Here is a 24,694-nt window from a genome sequence, read left to right on the forward strand (position 1 = left end):
TGGCCTCCCAAAGAGCTGGGATTACAGGTGTGAGCCACGACGCTTGATCTATTTTTTTAATTACAAATAAGTTTGACGCCCTCTTTACCTCCAGCCCCCAGAGTGGGTCCTATTTAAAGCAAGCTTGTCCAGTCCTTGGCCTAGGACAGCTGTGAATGCAGTCCAACACAAATTCATAACTTTCTTAAAACATTTGAGATTTTTTGCGATTTTTTTAAGCTCATCAGCTATCATTAGTGATAGTGTATTTTATGTGTGGCCCAGGGAAGCCAAATGATTGGACACCTTTGATCTAAAGTATTTTTATTTCACATAAGGACAGGCCACTGAGGACACGATTGAGATTCCAGCCCTGACTGTGCCATTGATGAGTTCTATCATCTTGGGAGGGGATTTAATTTTGGGGATGATTTGACCCCCTCCAAGTGTCATATCACTTCTAAAATACTGTCTTTTATGAAAACATAAACATATCCCCCTCAGCCAGAGATTCTCTACGCCACAGGGAGCGAAAAGCAGTTCTCATGTAACCTTGATAGGAAAACTTGTAGAATTTGTTCGGACAGTTCCACACAGACCATCTCCAGTGATTGCCTCATAGCCTCTGTGGGTAGAGATGTATGCAGACAGTTGCCCTTATGCAAGGCAGCATGAGGTGAGAGGAGGGCAGGAAGTTGGGGGAGTGCTTATCTGATCACTTGTTTTCTTAATGAACTAAGAAGCAGAGGTCATGGCTGAGAGTAGAAATGCTGGGTATCTGATTGGACAGAAGTGGCTATGGAAGAAGAAAAATGATGAGAAAAATGATATTATTTTAAAAAAAAAAAAATCAAAGTCCAGCTGAGCCCAGAACTCATAATGTGAAATAGAGAAAGTCACCTTGTTGTCTGGTTTCTCTCCAGCAGAGTTCAACCAGCCCAAAACAAAACAGAATAGTAGGACCAGGGCCTGAGGGAACTTGACAAGTTCTGGAGGCAGCTCAGAGAGGGAGGAGACCATTTAGTAAGATGGCAGCCACGTGATTTCCTGTGGCATCCACAGCAGGTAAAAAGGACTGGGGAGGCTAGAGGAAGCTAGAGAGCACCACAGAGCTGGAGCACAGGACCAGTGAAGGGGAGAAATGAGAGCTAGGTAGGACAGGGTGTGTAGACACACTCCCAGCTCAGGATCCCAAAGTGCTGTCTGGGAGATGACTGGGCCCGGGAGAGCTGATATAAACTGGAAATAAAACTCCCTGCAAAAGGTAAAGGGACAGTGAGATCTCATGACCGGATGAGCCAACGACTGAGAGATGATGCTAGAAGACACAGTGGAAAGAAATGTGGCAGGCCAGAAGCCAACATTCAAGGGGCATAAAGAAAGGTCAAGAAGTTGCTAGATGGCCTGGCGCAGTGGTTCACACCTGTAATCCCAGCACTTTGGGAGGACAAGGCAGGTGGATTATCTGAGGTCAGGAGTTCGAGATCAGCCTGGCCAACATGGTGCAATCCCATCTCTACTAAAAATACAAAATTAGCCAGGCGTGGTGGCGCGCACCTGTAATCCCAGCTACTCGGTGGGGGCTGAGGCAGGAGAATCGCTTAGAACCAGGGAGGCGGAGGTTGCAAGTGAGCCGAGATCACACCCCTGCACTCCAGCCTGGGTGACAGAGCAAGACTCCGTCTCAAAAAAAGTTGCCAGATGATGGCAAAGAGGAAAAAGGCTTCAAAACTAACAAAAGTAGTTGAATTAAGGCTGGAGGACACAGCCTGCTTGCTATTCCCTCTACCTGGAAATACTGCAACACCTGGAGAATCTAAATACCAATTCCTCAGCAAATCCTTTCCACACCCCTCAAAATCCAAACCACTCACTGCACTCTTTGCTATTCTCCCAAAGCAAGGACACAATTCATGCCAAATGTTCTTCGTTATCCAAAGCTATGCTTTTCTCAGGTTCATGAAGCCAGGGATCCACGTTTTCTGGGTCTATCCAGTTCCTAAATGGTGGAAGATAAGTGGAGGGTATATACCTAACAATGTATCCAGCAAGCCACCAGGTCAGGAAAACAGGTGCTCTGGCACGCTGGCTTCAGGACCCCTTAGTCACAGCCACACACACTTAAAAGTAGTCTGTATGGCTCTAAGAATTCCTAAGGCTGCCATAACTCCTTTACTATGATTCTCTGTTGCCAGCAGGAATAGGACCATATGTAAGCTTTCTTATTAAAAAATGTAAAAAAAATCTGGCCAGGTGCAGTGGCTCACACCTATATAATTCCAGCACTTTGGGAGGCCAAGGTAGGTGGATCACTTGAGGCCAGGAGTTCAAGACCAACCTGGCCAATATGGTGAAATCCCATCTCTACTAAAAATACAAAAATTAGCCAGGCATGATGGCACATACCTGTAGCCCCAGCTACTCCTGAGGCTGAGGCACCAGAATCACTTGAACCCAGGAGGTGGAGGTTGCAGTGAGCCGAGATAGTGCCACTGCACTCCAGCCTGGGTGACACAGTAAGACTCTGTCTCAAAAAAAAAGCAAAAAATCAAAAAGGCAAAAATAAAATGTACCATTTATAATTTACACAACAAATTATAAATTTACTAAATAATTTTTAACCTTCCTTTAGCACGCAAGCACTTTGGATATACTGCTAGTGGAGTAATAATTGCCCTAACTTTTTTTTTTTTTTTGAGATAGGGTCTCACTCTGTCGCTCAAGCTGGAGTGCAGTGGTACGATCATGACTCACTGCAGCCTTGACCTCCCTGGGCTCAGGTGATCCTCCCGCCTCAGCCTCCCAAGTAGCTGGGATTGCAGGCACGCGCTAACTTTTCTACTTTTTGTAGAGATGGGGTCTCACCATGTTACCCTGGCTGGTCTTGGAACTCCTGGGCTCAAGCAATTCGACCACATCAGCCTCCCAAAGTGCTGGGATTATAGGCGTGAGTCACTTCACCCAGCCATAACATTTTTAGATGGTAATTTAACATCACCAAAGGCTCTAAAAATACACATAGCCTTTGACCTAACAATTTCACTCTTAAGAAATTTATCCTAGCAAAATAATTAAAACAGGCTTAAATTTTTCATTTTGTGAGTGTTCATTAAAATAATGCTTAGAGTAATCCAAAACCAGATGGGAAAATATTAATGCCTAAAATAAAGGACTGGTTGGTACAACTGTGGGCACATTCTTACATGAGCATATTTCAGAGATTAAAACATGGGTGACTGACATGGCAACGTATGGAGTGCATTATTAAACTGAGAAAAAGGCAGGTTTACAAAACAAACCTGATAATCCCATTTCAGTGTATGCACACATGCAGAAAACAAAGGGACACCAAAAAATTAGCCAGGTGTGGTAGCACATTCCTGTAGTCCCAGCTACTCAGGAGGCTGAGGCAGGAGGATCCCCTGCACCAGGGAGGTAGAGTTGCAGTGAGCCGAGATCATACCACTGCACCCCAGCCTGGGTGACAAGAGCAAGATTCTGTCTCAAAAAAAAAAAAGAAGACAAGAAAAAAAAAGGAAGGAAGAGAAGAGTAGAAGAGAAGGGAAAAGAAGAGAAAAAAAGAAAGGAAAATACTAAAATAGTAAATGATTATCTCCAGATGATGGGATTGTATGTGGTTTTTTCCCCTTATTTTTCTACAGTGTACATATGTCACTTTCATAATTCTTAAAAGCTTGAGCCATTATCTAAGGACAACACTGAAATAAATATACGGGTAAGACAAACTAGAAGAGAAATTCTGGCAATCAACAGCAGTGCTGAGAAAAATTGATATAGTCAGTGTGCTCCTGGAGAGAGTGCTGGGAGGGTTAGAGTAACCAGGAGGCTAAATTTCTCATTCCTAAGGGCGTGCTGATGGCACCTGAGTAACTTACAAAACCAAAGGTGTGGTCAAAAGGTAAGCGGTCTTCACATTCGGTAAACCTACCGTGTTCAGGGATTCCTGATTTTCCTTAAATCCTTTTTATTCTTGGATCTCAACTCTTCCAAGGGCTGTTTTTATCTAATATTAGTTATCATACTTCTTCACATTTCCTAGATCTTCTTTATTTGAAAAAGAAATGAGACTCATTCATTGCAACCAAACTTTAATTTGTCAAAATTACAAACTGGTTGGACCCAGTGGCTCACATTTGTAATCCCAGTACTTTGGGAGGCCAAGGCAGGCATATCACTTGAGCCCAGAAGTTTGAGATCAGCCTGGGTAACATAGCAAAACCCCGTCTCTACAAAAAATTAGCCAGGTGTGGTGGTGCGTGCTTGTAGTCCCAGCTACCAGGGAAGCTGAAGAGGAAGCATCACCCTCGGCTGGGCACGGTGGCTCAGGCCTGTAATCCCAGCACTTTGGGAGGCCAAGGCAGGCAGATCACTTGAGGTCAGGAGTTGCAGACCAGTATGGCCAACATAGAAAAACACTGTCTCTATTAAGAATACAAAAATTAGCTGGGCGTGGTGGCATGCGCCTGTAATTCCAGCTACTCAGGAGGCTGGGGCAGGAGAATTGCTTGAACCCAGGAGGCAGAGGTTAAAGTGACCCAAGACTGCCACTGCACTACACCCTGGGTGACTGAGTGAGACTCCATCTCAATGAGCTATAATCATACCACCACACTCCAGCCTGGATAACAGAGGGAGAGAGACCCTGTCTCAAAAAGAAATCAAAAAAAGAATTATAAGCTATAGAACATATTTGTGATTCTTGGGTAAAAAAGAAAAATATACCTATAGACTGAGGTAGGGGGCGGCAGGGGAGATCAATTTACTTGTTGAACTGGTTCATATGCATTTTCCAGGCAACTGAAAATCTAAATTTGAAAGGAAAAAGGTGAGGAAGGGGAAGCTTTAGTAGCATCGTTCAAGTGTGAGTATGTATTACTACATAGTCCCTGAAATAGAGGGGGCTTACATTATGAAATACTGAAAACTCCAAGAGCTTGGAAGTTGAAAACATATTGCTCAGTGGTAAATAAAGCAATGTGGTAACTGTGCTATCCAATGTGCGAGCCACCAGCCCCAGGTGGCTACTGAGCACCTCAAACATGTTGGTCCAACTGGTGTGTGCTATGAACATATACAATAGACTTTAAAGGGTTGCCATGAAAATAAAAAAGAATGTAACTATCTCATTAATATTTTATATTGATTGTGTTGAATTATTTTTAATATATCAGCTTGTAAAATATATTACTAAAATTAATTGTTCTTGTTTTCCTTTAACGTAGCTACCTCAAAATTACATATGTGACTTCCATTATAATAGTATTAGGTACTGCTAGTCTAAAAAATGTGGATATCAGGGAAAGAGAAAACGCTATTTCAGAGCACACAACCAGGGTAATCATGATAAGACCACATCCTATGAATGTGTAAACTTTTGATAGTTTGATTTTACACACACACACACACACACACACACAAACACACACAGAGACATGGCCATCTTTATCCAAACATCAAAGCCAACCCTATCATTAATATCCTACACAGTCAGCTGGGTAGATGACATGATGGGGAGCAGGTGTCATAACCTAATTTTCCACACACAGAACTGAGACGAGGGAAGGAGGCAGATATAAAAGAGACCAAAGCAGAAATCCAGAAGCAGAAATCTTGTGCTAACGAGAAGCGCGAGACAAAAGGTCAGAAGGGCTGGAGGCAGGGGCTCTTCGAGGGAAGCCCAGAACCAGTACAAGAAATCTAAATAAAACACAGGGCCCATCCAAAGGTAAACACTACTCAAATCCAGAAAGGCTTTATTGCTATTGATCTGAAAGTTCCAGTTTACGGCAAACCTAAAACAAAACAATATGTGTATTTAAAAAGGATTATCGTTAGAAGTCACGAGACAAATTTATTGATGTTTTTTCTTTAATACCATACAGAAAAATCAGCAAACAACTTAGACAATTTATAAACAGCTGGTCTTAATCCAACACTAACATGTTGATTTTTCAAAATAACCAGTTGAAAAGGCCAGACTTGTTCTAATTTGCTTGGAATCTCTTTCATAGTAACTGTTACACAACTGTTCCATCTTCCTTCCTTACCTTCTTATGTAAGCTCTGTAATCACCATCAGTGTTTACATAGGTTTGTGAAACCATCCAATTTCTCCAGTAAATATTTAATTATCTTGTTGCTACTGATCAAACCATAAGCAACGCAGCATTTTTATACAACATGTCTGGTAATGAGAAAGTGAGACACTGACGTCAACAGCACAAAGACTCTAAACCAAAAACACCAGGATTTCCCGATACAAGGCTTCTTGGAAATCAGGCACCAATAAAATAGAAAATTCTCTTCACTGCTCAAAACTTTTGATCCAGTTTATATCTGAGTCCTGCAGCATCTGTGGTGGTTCTAGCAAATGCTAAAATACCCTTCGACCAGAACCAGGTACCCAGTCTGCAGGCTTCAGGCACCAAGCAAAGTGGGTGTTCTCAGCTATAAAAGCCAGGCACTAAACGGTCATCTGTATGATATATATATATATATTTTTTTTTTTTTTTTTTGAGACGGAGTCTCGCGCTGTGTCACCCAGGCTGGAGTGCAGTGGCGCGATCTCGGCTCACTGCAAGCTCCGCCTCCCAGGTTCACGCCATTCTCCTGCCTCAGCCTCCGAGTAGCTGGGACTACAGGCGCCCGCCACCACGCCCGGCTAGTTTTTTGTATTTTTAGTAGAGACGGGGTTTCACCATGTTAGCCAGGATGGTCTCGATCTCCTGACCTCGTGATCCACCCGCCTCGGCCTCCCAAAGTGCTGGGATTACAGGCTTGAGCCACCGCGCCCGGCCATCTGTATGATATTAACGACGAAAATGAAAGGTATGAGCAAACCTCCTCTTTCCTCAGTTTAGTAAGAGCGTAACATTTCAGGATCTGTACTGATCATCTCAAGGCAAATGGAATGACACCAACCATCCAACTAGATCCCTGACTGCCTTGGTGGGCTGGGGCAAGGAGATGGAGACACATTATGCTGAGGCTCTTTCCCACCTGATGGTACAGCCCGGACACCTAGCAAATAAGAGAAAACACATACAACCATCAAACTGGGCAGGAGAGCTCAGGGACACTGGAACTCCAGGCTGGAAGTTGTCAGAAATGACCTTTACAAAGTGAGATTAGGGTCAGTCTTGAAAGATGGCAGGAATCCCAAGACGGATGCCACCAGGGAGGTCCAGAGGTAGGTGGCAAATGATGGGCTTTTGGGCGCTGAACACAACAGCCTAACCCCAGCACCTGGAAGTCAGAGGGCAGGGAAGCAAAGGAAAAAAAACCTTTGTGGAGTCAAAGTAGCCTTGAAAGGCGAACATCAACACAGAACGGCTTCATGCAGCATGAGTTTCTGGGCAGGCAAGGAGAGCAGTCGTCCACCACAGGATGATGGGGATCAAAATGGAGATCAATAAGCTACTGTGTTAATCCAAGGAAAAGGACCCTGGCAACTGTGACGGTAAAGTGCCAATGAGAAAAAAGGATGAACTAAGGGAATGATTTCAAAGAAAGACCTGGAATTAAAGGTGACCTCTAAGAAAAGAGCCAGGTGTCCTCTTCCTTCAGAAATAAGTAAATAGGAGGCCGGGCACGGTGGCTCAAGCCTGTAATCCCAGCACTTTGGGAGGCCGAGGCGGGTGGATCACGAGGTCAGGAGATCGAGACTATCCTGGCTAACACGGTGAAACCCCGTCTCTACTAAAAATACAAAAAATTAGCCGGGCGTGGTAGCGGGCGCCTGTAGTCCCAGCTACTTGGGAGGCTGAGGCGGGAGAATGGCGTGAACCCAGGGGGCGGAGCTTGCAGTGAGCTGAGATCGCGCCACTGCACTCCAGCCTGGGAGACACAGCGAGACTCCGTCTCAAAAAAATAAAAAAATAAAAAAAAAAGAAAGAAATAAGTAAATAGGCTTGACAAGGTAAATCATTTAAAATGTCGGGATGTATATTTTTCTTTTCTTTTTTTTTTTTAATTTTTTTATTTTTTGAGACTGAGTCCGGCTCTGTCATCCAGGCTGGAGTGTAGTGGCACGATCTCGGCTCACTGCAACCTCTGCCTCCCGAGTTCATGCAATTCTCCTGCCTCAGCCTCCAGAGTAGCTGGCAATACAGGTGTGTGCCACCATGCCTGGCTAATTTTTGTATTTTTAGTAGAGATGGGGTTTCACCAGCCATGTTGGCCAGGCTGGTCTTGAACTCCTGACCTCATGATCTGCCCACCTTGGCCTCCCAAAGTGCTGGGATTACAGGTGTGAACCACCATGCCCAGCTTTGTTTTGTTTTTAGTAGTAAGTAGAGACTTCTTTATTAGAAGTGTTTTTTTGTTTTCTTGTTGTTGTTTTGTTTTGAGACAGAGTTTCCCTCTTGTTACCCAGGCTGGAGTACAATGGCACGATCTCAGCTCACTGCAACCTCTCGCCTCCCAGGTTCAAGTAATTCTCCTACCTCAGCCTCCCAAGTAACTGGGATTACAGGAATGTGCCACCACGCCCGGCTAATTTTTTGTACTTTAGACAGGGTTTCTCCGTGTTGTACAGGCTGGTCTTGAACTCCGGACCTCAGGTGATCTGCCCACCTCAGCTTCCCAAAGTGCTGGGATTACAGATGTGAGCCACTACGCCCAGCCTTTATTAGAAGTCTTAAAAATTTTTTTAAAAGGAGTGATCCCCTCTAAGTATTTGTAAAAGCTCTTATAAGTGTACACAGAAAGTAAATTTTACTGCACATAAAACTTTTTAAAACAACACTGACATAACATTTTACATCCACCATACTGAATAAATTTAGTTTTAACAAGTCAATGTATCTGACAGCATCCTTTTTTTTTTTTTTCTTGAGGCAGGGTCTCACTCTGCCACCCCGGCTAGAATGCGCTGGCACAATCAGAGCTCATTAAATCCTTGAACTCCTGGGCTCAAGTGATCCTCCTGTTTCAGTCTCCAGAGTAGCTGGGACTATAGGCGGGCACCACCACACCCAGAAGCAGAGTATCTGAGAGAATGTGTCAGCAGATGTGAAATACTTGCGGCTTTTCTGCAGGATAATTTATCAATATATATCAAATTTTTAACAGGTCATGCACTGTGCCCATCACTATTACTGCTAAGATGTTTTCCCCAAGAAGAAATCTGATTGCAGTATTGCTTATAATAGCAAAAAATTAAAAATAATCAAAATGTTCATCAAGCTTTGAGGATAAGGGAAACAGCAGGAGGAGGAAAAAAAGAATGCGCCTTAGTAATGTACATGTGGTTAGTCTCATTAATTAAACTGCAGAGAATGCTTGAAAAGGGGCGAGGAAACAATTCTTAAATCTCTTTCTACTCCAGGGTCCTCATGTATAAATCTCATGGAGGGCCCCAAGAGCAGGAGGTACTCAACAAATTTTTGCTGTTAATAAAGTCAAAAGCATGAAAGAAAACTGAAAATATTTACCTCCTACTTTGTAATTAATATAAGTGGCAAGACTGTGCCTGTTTATTTTCTAGTTTAATCTACTTACGTGGAATTTGGCCTAAAGAAGTCCATTACCTTATCATTAACATTAACATAACAATTCATTATTCCAAAGGCTGTGCATTTAGACTGTTCTCGACAGGTAAAAAACGTACAAAGGTAAGGTCAAGTACAAAAGGGTTCTAATGCTACAGAGCTGCCAGCCCAATTCTACCATGAAGCATAACTAGCCAGGCATGGTGGCTCACGCCTATATCCCCAGCACTTTGAGGGGCAGAAGCAGGAGGATCACTTGAGCCCAGGAGTTAGAAACCAGCCTAGATAACATAGTGAGACCCCATCTCTACAAAAAAAAAAAAAAAAAAAATTTAAATTAGCCAGGCACTGTGGCTCATGTCTGTAGTCCCAGCTACTTGGGAAGCTGAGGTAGAAGGATCACATAAGCCCAGCAGGCCAAGGATGCCACGAGCCGCGATCGCGCCACTGCACTCCAGCCTGGGTGACACAGCAAGACCCTGTTTCAGAAAAAGTAAGAAAAGAAAAGGAAACACAACCGGAGATTGTGTTTTACACGCACCTAAGTGATGTGGCGTAGACCTGTCCATATGCTTTCCATTACAAGTCGCTGAGTTACATTTGCTTATGCGCCAAGGTCCAAGTTCAAAGCCGTATGAGAAGTCCCCGTTAGTGGAGTCAAGACCTAGCTGGAGAAAAGCAAATGGTAAACTTAAAGTAATAACGAACCTAGCAGGAGGCACTCTGCATGAATGGAGTCTATTTTTCACCCAGTCATGTTCAAGCCTCGGATGTGCTCTATTACTACTTCTTCATTTTTATGGACTGCCTCCAAGACCCCAGCCTGTCCCTAGGCAGGGTCACAAACTGCACCTTCAGTTCTTTAAAAATCCACTCTCCAGCTGAGCGCGGTGGCTCACGCCTGTACTCTCAGCACTTTGGGAGGCCGAGGCAGGTGGATCACGAGGTCAGGAGATCGAGACCATCCTGGCTAACACAGTGAAACCCCATCTCTACTAAAAATACAAAAAATTAGCCAGGCGTGGTGGCAGGTGCCTATAGTCCCAGCTACGCGGGAGGCTGAGACAGGAGAATGGCGTGAACCCGGGAGGCAGAGCTTGCAGTGAGCCAAGATGGTGCCACTGCACTCCAGCCTGGGCGACAGAGCAACACTCTGTCTTAAAAAAAAAAAAAAAAAAAAATCCACTCTCCATTTCTACAAAGTATTTTGAAAGATAGTATTTTAGAACGCCTATAAAAAAACAATTTTCAGCCAGGCACAGTGGCTCACACCTGTAACCCCAGCACTTTGGTAGGCCAAGGCAGGCAGGTTGCTTAAGCCCAGGCATTCAAGACCAGCCTGAGCAATAGGGTGGTCTCTACAAAACACACACACACACACACACACACACACACATATTAACCAGGTATGGTGTCGTGCACTTGTAATCCCAGCTACTCAGGAGAGTGAAAGGTGGAGGATCACCTGAGCCCAGGAGGTTGAGGTTGCAGTGAGCTGTGATTGTGCAACTGCACTCCAGCTTGGCTGACAGAGTGAGACTCTGTTTCAAATAAATAAACAAATAAATAAATAGGAATTTGGGGCCAGGCACGGTTGTTCACAACTATAGGGAGGCTGGGATGGGAGGATCACTTGAGGCCAGGAGTTCAAGACCAGCCTGGGCAACATAGTGAAACCTCATCTCTAAAACAAAAAACAAACAAACAAAAAAAATTTCGTCGCAGTGGCACACACCTGTAGTCGCAGCTACTCAGGAGGCTGAGGCAGGAGGATTCCTTGAGCCCAGGAGGTCAAGGCTGCAGTGAGCTGTGACTGTGCCACTGCAGTCCTACTTGGGCAACAGAGCAACACCCCATCTCAAAACAAAAGCAAAAAAACTGATTTGCTATCAGTTGGGATTTCTTCATTGATAATTTTTAAACTCCATATTCCCCAGCACAGGGCCTTTGATTTAACAAAAAAAAAAAAAATTAAGTCACCTTCTTTTAAAGCCTCTTAAAAATGGATTAGCACATGGGGAGGGTGCTTCTCAAAAAGCCGGTCACATTCTATTTCTTAAACGGGATACCAGCAAGTACACAGATGTTCCTTTTACCATTGATTAAATGGCTACGTTTTATCCACTCTTGCATCTGTGCAATGTTCCACAATAAAGGGAACCCAGAGCCTGACTCAGTGGCTGTCTTGGGAACAGTCATCACAGCCCCAGCCATGAGCCTGGTCCTCCCTTGTGAAGAAAAAGGCAACCAACAGTTTAGCCAGATTTTCACTTGAAAATCCTTATGTTGAGACATCAACTTTTACCATTTGTTCTTAGACAAGTTAGCATCAACAATCGCCAATGGCCCCAAGTTAAATAGCACACAAATGCTATCGAACTGGTCCCAGTCCAGTCTTCAATGAACCACTAATGAGTCTATTTCTTTTTTTTTAATTTGGAAACTAAACACTGGTCTTTTGCTGTTTAGGAAAAAATACTCACTTTAAATTATTAGAATGTGAATGAAGAAACTGATGTCTTTCCCTTTCTAAAACATTTTGCATGCAAGGAAAACAAAAAGTAATTTATTTCTCGAAATAAAATCTCCATTCCATAAATCTATCTTAAGCTATGTGGGGTTTTTTGAGGGGTTTTTTTGGGGTTTTTTGTTGTTGCTCTTTTAAATGAGACAGAGTCTCGATCTATCACCTAGGCTGGAGGGCAGGGGCGCAATCTTGGCTCACTGCAACCTCCACTCTCGGGTTCAAGAGATTCTCTTGCCTCAGCCTCCAGAATAGCTGGGATTACAGGTACCCGCCACCACGCCTGGCTAATTTTTTGTATTTTTAGTAGAGACACGGTTTCACCATGTTGGCCAGGCTGGTCTTGAACCCAACTCAGGTGATCCACCCCCCTCGGCCTCCCAAAGTGCTGGGATTACAGGCACGAGCCACTATGCCAAGCCTTAAGCTATGTTTACCAGAAATTTGCAATGTCAGAAGGGAGGCACAAAGGTGACATCCATCAATGTCTAGTCAAGAGGAATAATGAAAAAACGTGAAAAAAAAAAAAGAGATACTTTAAAAGAATGGCTTACTTTCAGTTAAACTGTAATAACAAATACAGTTCCTTGAAAAATACAGGTTGTACAATATGTGTGGTTATGATTTCACTTTTATTAAAAAGATAATTACATAGTATGCATTTGTGTACACAGAACAGGGCTGGCAAGGATACAGATCAAACTGCTTTGAAGTGGTGGGGTGGACATAAAAAAAGATCGTGTGACTTTCTCAATTTACTAAATACGAGTCTGACAAGCTAGAATTATTTTTCAACATGTGTATGCTTCTTTTGCAAATCCTTTTAAAAACTATTAATTAAAAACGGCTCCATGAGGGCAAAGTGCAAATTAACAGAATGTCATTTTTAGCTACAAATCATTGGAAAATTCTGAATGGAGAAGCGAAAGTACTATGACTCCTTAAAGACATGTTTTTGGAGAGTATTTTTCTAAGCTGAGTGGCAAGATGGCTGGAAGGACTTGACTTACTACTGCACAGAACAAGTATTGAGACCAAACCACAGAACTGGGTCAGAGGTTCTAATACTGGGAACATGTAAATAGATTTTTGAGAAAGGAATCTCTGAGGAAGGAGCTAAGCAGAAGAAATCACAATACAAACAAAAACAAGACTGAGCTATCAGTGAGCATCCTTGAACTTCTGGCAGAGCTCTCCACTGAAAGCACCTCCCATTCGCAGGCTCCACCACACTCTGTTCTTTGCATGCAAGGCTACAGGGCTGAGATCAAAGCCCAAGTGCTGTGGCAGGTCAGAGGAAACATCACTTGGGACACACTGACGGCCACATGACTTTCCCCCATCAAGGCCCGCTGAACTCTCAAGAATCTGTTCACAGTGCTTCTGTTGCTTCTTAATGAGGATGTGCAAAAGTACATACTACATGCTGTGGTTTCCAGACACTGACTTCATATAGAAAACATTCAACAAAAAACTGGGGAGGAAATAATACAGGACTGCCATCTGTGTATCTTACTATGTTATTTAACATCTACCACTGACTCACCATCATTTCCTTAAAAAGGGATGTTAACTCTTCAAAAGCAGGAAGGAGAGAATGCCAGGGCCAGTATCAAAACAGGCCAGAACCTTTGAGCAGCCAAATCATTATATCAATTCAGAAGATGCCAAAAAGGCTGACAAAACACTTCCTCCTGATTTAAAAAGCAAAAACCAAATATCTTCAATGCAAAATAAAAGATACTTCCTGAATATGACAAATATCTTCTGAAAACAAGGGCAAATTCAAAACACATTTTGTTTTTTAAGTTTATTTTTAACTCCTTATACTATCATTCCCAATGTTTGTATTTTTTTCAAGGACTTACAAAAGCAGCACATGTATGCACTTGAAAATCTTGATGAAACAGGCAATTTTAGGGGGAAAACTATTTTTTCAGTGTTTTTGTTTTTGTTTTTGAGATGGAGTCTCACTGTGTCGCCCAGGCTGGAGTACAGTGGCATGATCTCAGCTCACTGCAACCTCCGCCTCCAGGGCTCAAGTGATTCTCCTGCCTCAGCCTCCCAAGTAGCTGGGATTACAGGTGCCCACCACCACACCTGGCTAATTTTTGTATTTTTAGTAAAGATGTGGTTTCATCATGCTGATCAGGCTAGTCTCCAACTCCTGACCTCAAGTGATCCACCCGCCTCAGTCTCCCAAAGTGCTGGATTACAGGTGTGAGCCACCATGCCTAGCCAAAAACTATTTTTTTGAAAACCTGAACAAGTAACAATAAATGGAGAAAATTACAAAAGCAAATTACTCTTCTCCAAAAGGTGCTAGGCCCAGACAAATTCTTAGTTATTTCCCAGCCTTCCTCGTAAGAAATGGGAAATGAAAAAGCTTCCCAATTCTTTCTGGGAAAGCAGACCAACTGACAAAGCACAAGGGAAGAAAACTATGTATTTCTTCATTGGTGCAGTGGTAAGAAAAAAAGAAAATGAAAGAATACGATGTTAACCTCACTTGCCATTCCTAGATTTTTTTTTTTTTGAGACAGTTTCACTCTGTTGCCCAGGCTGGAATGCAGTGGTGCCATCTCGGCTCACTGCAAACTCCACCTCCCAGGCTCAAGCCAATCTCCTGCCTCAGTCTCCCAAGTAGCTGGGATTACGCGCATGCACCACCATACCGACTAATGTTTGTATTTTTAGTAGTGACAAGGCTTCACCATGTTGGCCAGGCTGATCTCGAACTCCTGACCTCAGGTGATCTGCCCATGTTGGCCTTCCAAAATGCTGGGATTACAGGCGTGAGCCACCGTGCCCGGCCAGGGAGGGACTTTCTAGCACAAAAGTAATAGGGCATGGTGGCAGGCACCTGTAATCCCAGCTACTCGGGAGGCTGAGGCAAGAGAATCGCTTGAACTCAGGAGGCAGGGGTTGCAGTGAGCCGAGATCACGCCATTGCACTCCAGCCTAGGGGACAAGAGCAAGACTTCATCCCAAAAAGAAAAGAAAGTCCCTGCCCATTCCAAAATCAGAGAAATATTCACCATCATTTTCAGCTAGCTGTTTTTGGTCAAAATAATTTAAAAATGTTTAATATCCACCTCCTTTAAAATGTACATCCAGGCTGGGTGCGGTGGCTCATGCCTGTAATCCCAGCACTTTAGGAGGCCGAGGCAGGTGGATCATGAGGTCAAGAGATCGAGACTATCCTGGCCAACATGGTGAAACCCTGTCTCCACTAAAAATACAAAAAGTAGCCAGGCGGGGTGGCGCATGCCTGCCTGTAGTCCCAGCTACTCGGGAGGCTGAGGCAGGAGAATCACTTGAACCAGGGGGGCGGAGGTTTCAGTGAGCCGAGATCACACCACCGCACTTCAGCCTGGGCGGCTTAGCGAAGCTCCATCTCAAAAAAAATAACAAAAATGCATATCCAATAAAATCATTGTTCTAGAAAAGTAACTAGATGAATATAATTGTATACACTTCAATTGTAGGACAAGTAGAATCCACTATGTAAGGACTACATGAATAAATTATGATAGTAAAACACTGTATGATAAAATACTACAGGGCCATTCTGCAGTACTCTATCATGACACACGGAAATAGTTATGATCTATTACAAAGTGGGGTGAAAAAAGGCAGAACATCTCTCTCTTTATGAACATGACTTCTTCAGCAAGACAGGCATTCTGGGACACTTATTACAATATTAACTGGATTCTCCCAGGGTTTCAGATGCAGGTGGTGTCCTATTTCTTTTTGCTTTTCTACTTTACCCATTATTAATGAACACGTATTATATTTTTATTTATTTTTTTAATAAAGACAAGATCTCAGGCTGGGTGCAGTGGCTCACGCTTGTAATCCCAGCACTTTGGGAGGTTGAGGTGGGTGGATCACGAAGTTAGGAGTTCAACACCAGCCTGGCCAACAAAGTGAAACCCTCCCACCCCCGACCCTACTAAAAAACTACAAAAATTAGCTGGGCATGGCGGCATGCACCTGTAGTCCCAGCTACTGGGAAGGCTGAGGCAGAAGAATCACTTGAAATGGGGAGACAGAAGCTGCAGTGAGCTGAGACTGCACCACTGCACTCCAGCCTGGGGAGAGAGCGAGACTCTGTCTCAAAAAAAGAGAGAGCGAGACGAGATCTCATCATGCTGCCCAGGCTGGTCTCGAACTCCTGAGCTCATGTGATCCTCCTGCCTCAGGTTCCCTAAGTGCTAGGATTACAGGTGTGAGCTACCACACCTGGCCTATTTGTGATTTTTTAAAAGCTCAAAATTCATAAATATATATGCAAGACAAGTCACTAAAAATAGTTTTGCTCGATGCCTAAGTTGTACTTATCATCAAAAAACTAAAGATACTGGCAGTGGCTCACACTGTATAATCTCAGCACTTCAGGAGGCTGAGGCAAGAGGATCGCTTGAGCCAAGAAGTTCAAGACCAGCCTGGGCAACATAACAAGGGTCTCTACAAAAACAAACAAAAAAATTAAAGACACCTTTCCTTACTTACTCCCATATTATAAATGGGATAATAAACTTCTGATTCAAGAAAAATAGAGGCTTTGCCCATCCTCCTAATTACATGAAGATCTAAGGAGTAATGCCCCAATTTACATTCCTGGCAAAATGACAAACTTAAAAAAACACTCCCATGGCAACTATCGGTGCTAATAAGTCAAGCTCGGTTAACATAAATGGTTCTATTTTTCCCTTCATAAACTGTGCCTTTGCGTGTGAACAAGCATTGTTGACCTTCAACTAAGCTGAAAAGCCTATTTTATGTCTGTCAGCCCCAAAACTTTCTAAACCTCTGCAAAATGTCTAGGAGTGATCACGATTAGATAATAACCAGATTAAAGTAACCAGAGGTCAGAATTGTGAACTCAAAACGAGGACGACCTAGAAATGGCTAAGCCTGGGCAGGCTGCTTCTCCCCAGCACCCTGCCGAAAGACAGTGCTCAATGAAGGGGGTGGAAAGAATGAATACAAGGTGCTTAGAAATCCTGCAACCCGGCTCACCACTGGCAATGGAAGGCACAGAGGGGAAACAGAGTCTTACACCCAGTTGGAGGCAGCCCCAGAACCAGAACCCATACTGGTCTCATTTCTCCTAGGGATGGTTAAAGGGAAAATGCCAGGATATGCACACAGGGCATGTGTAGTACCTATTTTGAGCTGTGCTGAGCCAGATGCTATGAAGCTACACACATTAAGCCCCCCTCCACAACCTCAAGGAGCAAACAAGACTAGCAAGCCCCTAAAACCTAGCTAGGACAAGTGCTTCCCGAGAGCTGGAATACAAACAGATGCCGATTTTTAAACAAGAACCCTATAGGATAAAATTAGAAAGAGTTGCCGGGCGCGGTGGCTCAAGCCTGTAATCCCAGCACTTTGGGAGGCTGAGACGGGCGGATCACAAGGTCAGGAGATCGAGACCATCCTGGCTAACCCGGTGAAACCCCGTCTCTACTAAAAAATACAAAAAACTAGCCGGGCGAGGTGGCGGGCGCCTGTGGTCCCAGCTACTCCAGAGGCTGAGGCAGGAGAATGGCGTGAACCCGGGAGGCGGAGCTTGCAGTGAGCTGAGATCCGGCCACTGCACTCCAGCCTGGGCGACAGAGCCAGACTCAGTCTCAAAAAAAAAAAAAAAAAAAAAAAAAAAAAATTAGAAAGAGTTATTTAAGGCTATTATCTAAGTATAATGCAAAAGTCTCCAATTTAATACTACTGGAGCAAAACTAAGAAATTACTGCAAAGGGCTGGGCGCGGGGGCTCACATCTGTAATCTCAGTACTTTGGGAGGCTGAGGCGGGCGGATCACGAGGTCAGGAGTTTGAGACCAGCCTGGCCAACATGGCAAAATCCCGTCTCTACTAAAAACACAAAAATTAGCTGAGCTTGGTGGCGTGTACCTGTAATCCCAGCTACTCAGGAGGCTGAGGCAGGAGAATCGCTTGAACCCGAGAGGCAGAGGTTACGGTGAACCGAGATCACACCACTGCACTCCAGCCTGGGCAACAGAGCGAGACTCCAACTCAAAAAAAAAAAAAGAAAGAAATTAACACAAAAGAGCACCATCAACCCAAAGGACATTATGTGTACCCAAAGGGTCTAAACACCAAAAGGGCCCAAACTTAAGGTTCACATTTACTGGGACAATGGGGCCAGCATGGTGGCTCATACCTATAATCCCAAAACTTTGGGAAGCCCTGGCAGGAGGATGACTTTAGACCAAGAGTTCAAGACCAGCCTAGACAACATAGAAAGACCCTGCCTCTACAAAAAAGATGTCTAAATATATGAAAAAAAATTAAAATATAGAGACAATAATATTGGAAAATCTTCAATTCCAAATTTTACTTCTCTTTTAAATTCAAAGGTGGCAGCTGATTGTTCCAAGCGTTATTTTAGTAGACAAGCAAATAAGAAATCTATAAAATACTTTAAACAAAATCATGTTCTGACAGATTTTTATTCATCTTTAAGAAAAATGTGTCCTTTGAAACTTTAAAGTTTGAAAAATGAGACTTCTAATTTGAAAATTAAATCAAGAAAAAGATCTGCAAATAAGACTTACTTCTCCAATACATCACAAAATTACCAGGCAAATGGGGAAAATATGTATAATATTTATCAAAGTGTTCATGTCCTTGATATAAAAAGAACTGCTATAAATCACCAGGAAAGAGAGATAGATACAAGACTGGAAAAACTGACAAAAAATACAGGAAGCCAAACAAAATATAAATGACCAAAAGAATCATTAAAAAGTGCTCAAACTCACTAGGTATCAAAGAAAAGCAAAATAAACATGGTGATTCCATTCTTCACTCAAATTGGCATAAAAAAGAAAAAATGTTTTATTATGGCAATACTTCCCAGTGTGTTAACCTGAATGCAGGAGGTCTCTGGCATGTATGTTACTTATGTGTTAAAGCCTTAGAAATGCAAACGATATCCCTTCCAACAACTTAGTCTAAAGAAATACTCAGGAAAATGCACACAGATTTAGGTACAATGCTTTTCACCACTGTATTATGTCTACCACAGCAGAAAATGGCTCATAAGCTAAATACCTAATAGAAGGATGTGTCAAATAAAACATGATGTATTCAGCACAAATGAGCTGTGAATAACCATGTTTTAAAGGACTATTTAGTTACATGTCTAAGATACATTGCTTAGTAAAAAACAGGCTTAAATACCCTCCGTATAATCTCTACTTTGAAAAAAAATAGTTATAGATACTGTATAGCTGCACATTTTACTTTCTTTTTTTCTTTTTTTTTCTTTTTTTGAGATAGGGTCTTACTCTGTGGCCCAGGCTAGAGTGCAATGGCGCAATCCTGGCTCACTGCAACGTCCGCCACCCGGTTCAAGTGATTCTCCTGTCTGAGTTTCCCAAATAGCTGGGATTACAGGTAGCTGCCACCACGCCCACTTAATTTTTGTATTTTTAGTAGAGATGGGGGTTTCACCATGTTGGCCAGGCTGGTCTCGAACTCCTGACCTCAGGTGAACCGCCCACCTCAGCCTCCCAAAGTGCTGGGATTACAAGTGTGAGCCACTGCGTCCAGCCACATTTTACTTTCAAATATAACCAGATAAAAGAATATTCAATGAGTTAAATAAGCTACTTTATATATAAGCATTCCACCACAATCCTAGTATTCCTTAATCTCTCTAAGACAGGACACCAGTCCAGATATTTTTCCACTAATTCTGACCTTAATTCTGACCAATAGCTTCATATACATCAACAGTAATTCTAACCAATAGATTTAGTGGTCTCTATATGACAATTCCTAAAATAGCTGTGAATTTCCCACATATTCTTCTCAATCCATTTCCTACTGCAAAAAGGCAGACACGAAAATTCCTGAGAAATGACAGATGATCTCCAAACATTCAGCTCTGTCTTTGCTCTCTACATAGACCAGGGACAATCCTACACACCCACAGGCAAGTCAACAACATAATCATTCAATTTCTCAAGAGAACTGCATCACAGGTCATACTACATTAAGAGAAAGTGCACAAACAGACCTAATACATTTGTCATCAAATTGACACATAAGGACCTGTAAGTTAGCAACATGCACATTTCCATCCCATTCAGTCGACTATGAAAAGGCTTTAAAAGCAGTATAGGCCGGGCGCGGTGGCTCAAGCCTGTAATCCCAGCACTTTGGGAGGCCGAGGCGGGTGGATCACGAGGTCAGGAGATCGAGACCATCCTGGCTAACATGGTGAAACCCCGTCTCTACTAAAAATACAAAAAACTAGCCGGGCGAGGTGGCGGGCGCCTGTAGTCCCAGCTACTCGGAGGCTGAGGCGGGAGAATGGCGTGAACCCGGGAGGCGGAGCTTGCAGTGAGCCGAGATCGCGCCACTGCACTCCAGCCTGGGCGACACAGCGAGACTCCGTCTCAAAAAAAAAAAAAAAAAAAAAAAAAAAGCAGTATAAATATCTGAATTTTAGTTTACTTATAGCAATGGTGCTCAGCTCTGGCTGTACCCTGGAATCACCTGGAAGTGCTCGGGCTGAATTTCTCATCAACGGCATCCTGGTCTCATGGATGTGTCCAGCATCCGTAGTTTTTTAAAGTTTCCCAGGTGATTGCAATTTGCTGTCAAGGTTGAGGACCACTGACGTGAAGCATATTTTTCAAACAATAGATAATGAATGGTCCATGAGAGAGAGTACTCAAATCAGTGGCTGGGGTTGGCAATTTCTTTCCTTCTTTCCTTCTTCTTTCCTTCCATGTCCTTCCATTTCCTTCTCCTTCCTTCCTTCCATTTCCTTCTCCTTCCTTCCCTCCATTTCCTTCTCCTTCCTTCCTTCCATTTCTTTCTCCTTCCTTCCTTCCATTTCCTTCTCCTTCCTTCCTTTTCTCTCTTTCTTTTTCTTTCAGATGGAATCTCGCTCTGTTGCCCAGGCTGGAGTGCAGTGGCGAGATTTGGGCTCACCGCAATCTCCACCTCCCGGATTCAAGCGATTCTCCTGTCTCAGCCTCCTGAGTAGCTGGGACCAGAGGCGCATGCCACCATGTCTGGCTAATTTTTTGTATTTTTAGTAGAGACAGGGTTTCACCGTGATAGCCAGGATGGTCTCAATCTCCTGACCTCACCTCAGCCTCCCAAAGCGCTGGGATTACAGGCATGAGCCACTGCACCCAGCCTCTTTCTTTTTTGAGACGCAGTCTTGCTCTGTCACCCAGGCTGGAGTGCAGTGGCATAATCTCAGCTCACTGCAGCCTTCACCTCCTGGGTTCAAGCCATTCTCTTGCCTCAGTCTCCCCAGTAGCTGGGATTACAGGCGTACATCACCACGCCCAGTTAATTTTTGTATTTTTGGTAGAGACGGGGTTTCACCATGTTGGCCAGGCGTACATCACCACGCCCAGTTAATTTTTGTATTTTTGGTAGAGACGGGGTTTCACCATGTTGGTCTCCAACTCCTGACCTCATGATCTGCCCACCTCGGCCTCCCAAAGTGCTGGGATTACAGGCATGAGCCACCGTGCCTGACCGATGGCAATTTCTGAATTTGAAAAAATGGAATGAAGTAGACTAGACTAGGCTGGAAGAAATTATCATAATGTACTGCTCCTCATGCAGATAAATATTATCTCAAGAAATTTTTCAGTTAAAAATATGTAATTCTTGGCAATACTACCCAAACTGATCTTCAGATTCAATGCAATCACTCTCAAAATCCCATCTGTCTTTTTGGCAAAAATTGACAAGCCGATCCTAAAATTCTTATGGAAATACACAGGACCCAGAATAGTCAAAACAATCTTGAGAAACAACAAAATTGGAGGACTCCCACTACCCCATTTCAAAAGTAATATGAAGCTATATTAATTAAGACAGTGGGGTATAAGTACATACAAAGATACTAGGATAAGGGTAGCCATGTAGATTAAGAGAATACAATTGAGGATTCACAAATAAACCTAAACGTGATTTTCAAAAAAGGTTATCAGGACAATGTAATGGGAGGTAGAGTCATCCTTTAAACAAATGGTGATGAGACAACTGAAAGTTCAAATGTGTGGCCGGGCACGGTGGCTCATGCCTATAATCCCAATACTTTGGGAGGCTGAGGCAGGCAGATCACCTGAGGTCGAGAATTTGAGACCAGCCCGATCAGCATGGAGAAATCCTGTCTCTACTAAAAATACAAAATTATCCAGGCATGGTAGCACATACCTATAATCCCAGCTACTCAGGAGGCTGAGGCAGGAGAATCGCTTGAACCCAGGAGGCAGAGGTTGCAGTGAGTCAAAATCACGCCACTGCACTCCAGCCTGGGCAGCAAGAGTGAAACTCAGTCTCAAAAAAAAAGAAAAAGTCCACATGTAAAAGAATGAAGGTGGACCCCTAACTCAAACATATACAAAAATTAACTTAAAATGGATCAAAGATCCAACTTTAAGAGCTAAAACTGTAAAATTCTTAGAAGAAAACGGAGAGGGGGTAAATCTTTATGACCTTGGGTTAGACAGTGGTTTCTAAGATATGACACCAAAATCACAAGCAAGAAAAGAAAAACAGATACATAGAGACTTTAACAAAATTTAAAACTTTTTTAACTGCAAAAGAAACAAGCAAGGCTGGGTGCGGTGGCTCACGCCTGTAATCCCAGCACTTTGGGAAGCCAAAGTGGGCAGATCACCTGAGGTCAGGAGTTCGAGACCAGACTGACCAACAAGGAGAAACCCTATCTCTACTAAAAACACAAATTAGCCAGGCATGGTGGTGCATGCCTGTGATTCCAGCTATTCAGGAGGCTAAAGCAGGAGAATCGCTTGAACTCAGGAGGTGGAGAGTGCAGTGAGCCGAGATCGCGCCATTGCACTCCAGCCTGGGCAACAAGAGTGAAACTGCATCTCACGGGAAAAAAAAAAAAAAAAAAAAAAGACACAGCAAGGAAGTGAAAAAGAATCTTACAGAATGGGGAAAAAATATTTGCAAATTACATACCAGATAAAGGAGTCGTGAAGAATATATTAAGAACGCTTACAACTCAACAATATAAAGACAAGTAACCTAATAAAATGGGCAAAGAAAGCTGGATGACCCGGCACATACCTCTAGTCCAGCTACTCAGGAGCCTGAGGCAGGAGGATCTCTTGGCATCTGAGGCTACAGTGAGCTATGATCTTATTAACAAGCCACTGCACTTCAGACTGGGCAACATAGCAAGACCTGGCCTCAAACATAAACAAAAAGACAAACAAAAAAACGAGCCAAGAATTTGAATAGACATCTCTGCAAAGGTAGCATACAAATGGCCAATAAACACATGAAAAGGTGTTCAACATCATTAGTCACTAGGGAAATGCAAACCAAAACCACTGCACACCCATTAGGATGGCTATAATCAAAAAGAGCAGCAATAACAATTGTCAGCAAGGACACGGAGAAATTGGAACCCTCATATAATTCTGAAGAACCTACTTTGGAAAACCATTTGGCAGCTCCTCAAAATGTGAAACATAGAATTACCATATGATCCAGTAATTCCACTTCTATGTATCTACCAAGAAAAGTAAAAAGATGATCACACAAAAACTTGTATTCAGATGTTCATAACAGCATTATTTATAACAGCCAAATGTGAAAATAACCCAAATCTCCATCAACTAATTAATGGATAAACAAAATGTGGTATACATCCATACAATGGAATATTATTCAGCAATAAAGTGAAAGTGCTGACACACACTGTAACATGGATAAACCTTGAAAACATTAAGCTAAGTGAAAAAGTCTATCACAAAAAAATACTTTTTTTTTTTTTTTTGAGACAGGGTCTCGCTCTGTTGCCCAGGCTGGAGTGCAATAGCACAGTCTCGCTCACTGCAATCTCCGCCACTCGGGTTCAAGCGATACCCCCACCTCAGTGTGCCTAGTAGCTGGGACTACAGGCACACGCCACCATGCCCAGCTAATTTTTGTATTCTTAGTAGATACGGGGTTTCACCATGTTGGTCAGGCTGGACTTCAACTCCTGAGCTCAGGTGATCTGCCCACCTTGGCTTCCCAAAGTGCTGGGATTACAGGCGTGAGCCACTGTTCCTGGCCCAAACCACATATTGTATGATACCATTTATATGTCCAGAAGAGCACAGCTATAGAAATAGACTGTGGATTAGTGTCGCTAGGGGCTGGGTGAAAAGGGGAGAAGGGAGAGTAACCACAAAAAGCCAGATGGTAGTGGTTATGAAACTCAGTGAACATGCTACCAACTACTGAAGCCTATTCTTTTTTTTTTTTTTTTTTTTTTTTTTTTTTTTTATTGGGGGGGTGTTTTGCTTTGTCACCCAGGCTGGAGTGCAGTGGCCGGATCTCAGCTCACTGCAAGCTCCGCCTCCCGGGTTTACGCCATTCTCCTGCCTCAGCCTCCCGAGTAGCTGGGACTACAGGCGCCCGCCACCCCGCCCGGCTAGTTTTTTGTATTTTTTAGTAGAGACGGGGTTTCACCGGGTTCGCCAGGATGGTCTCGATCTCCTGACCTTGTGATCCGCCCGTCTCGGCCTCCCAAAGTGCTGGGATTACAGGCTTGAGCCACCGCGCCCGGCCTGAAGCCTATTCTTTAAACAAGTGAATTTTATGTAAATTATCTCGATGAAGCTTTTTTTTTTTTTTTTTTTTTTTTTA

At 43.3% G+C, this 24,694-nt stretch overlaps 1 protein-coding gene across 3 annotated transcripts in view; it reads right to left on the reverse strand.

Moving 5' to 3' along the window:
* Positions 1-24,694, reverse strand: part of SLC23A2 (solute carrier family 23 member 2) — a 152,451-nt gene that overhangs the window by 111,760 nt on the left and 15,997 nt on the right. For 2 of the 3 annotated variants that reach the window (XM_025399481.1, XM_025399479.1), the window contains exon 2: positions 10,032-10,158. The gene's annotated coding sequence lies outside the window, so the exon portion shown is untranslated. The remainder of the gene's footprint in view (positions 1-10,031; positions 10,159-24,694) is intronic. The other variant, XM_025399480.1, reaches the window with a different exon arrangement.

This window comes from Theropithecus gelada, chromosome 10 (genome assembly GCF_003255815.1).
Source record: "Theropithecus gelada isolate Dixy chromosome 10, Tgel_1.0, whole genome shotgun sequence".
Taxonomy (NCBI): Eukaryota; Metazoa; Chordata; class Mammalia; order Primates; family Cercopithecidae; genus Theropithecus; species Theropithecus gelada.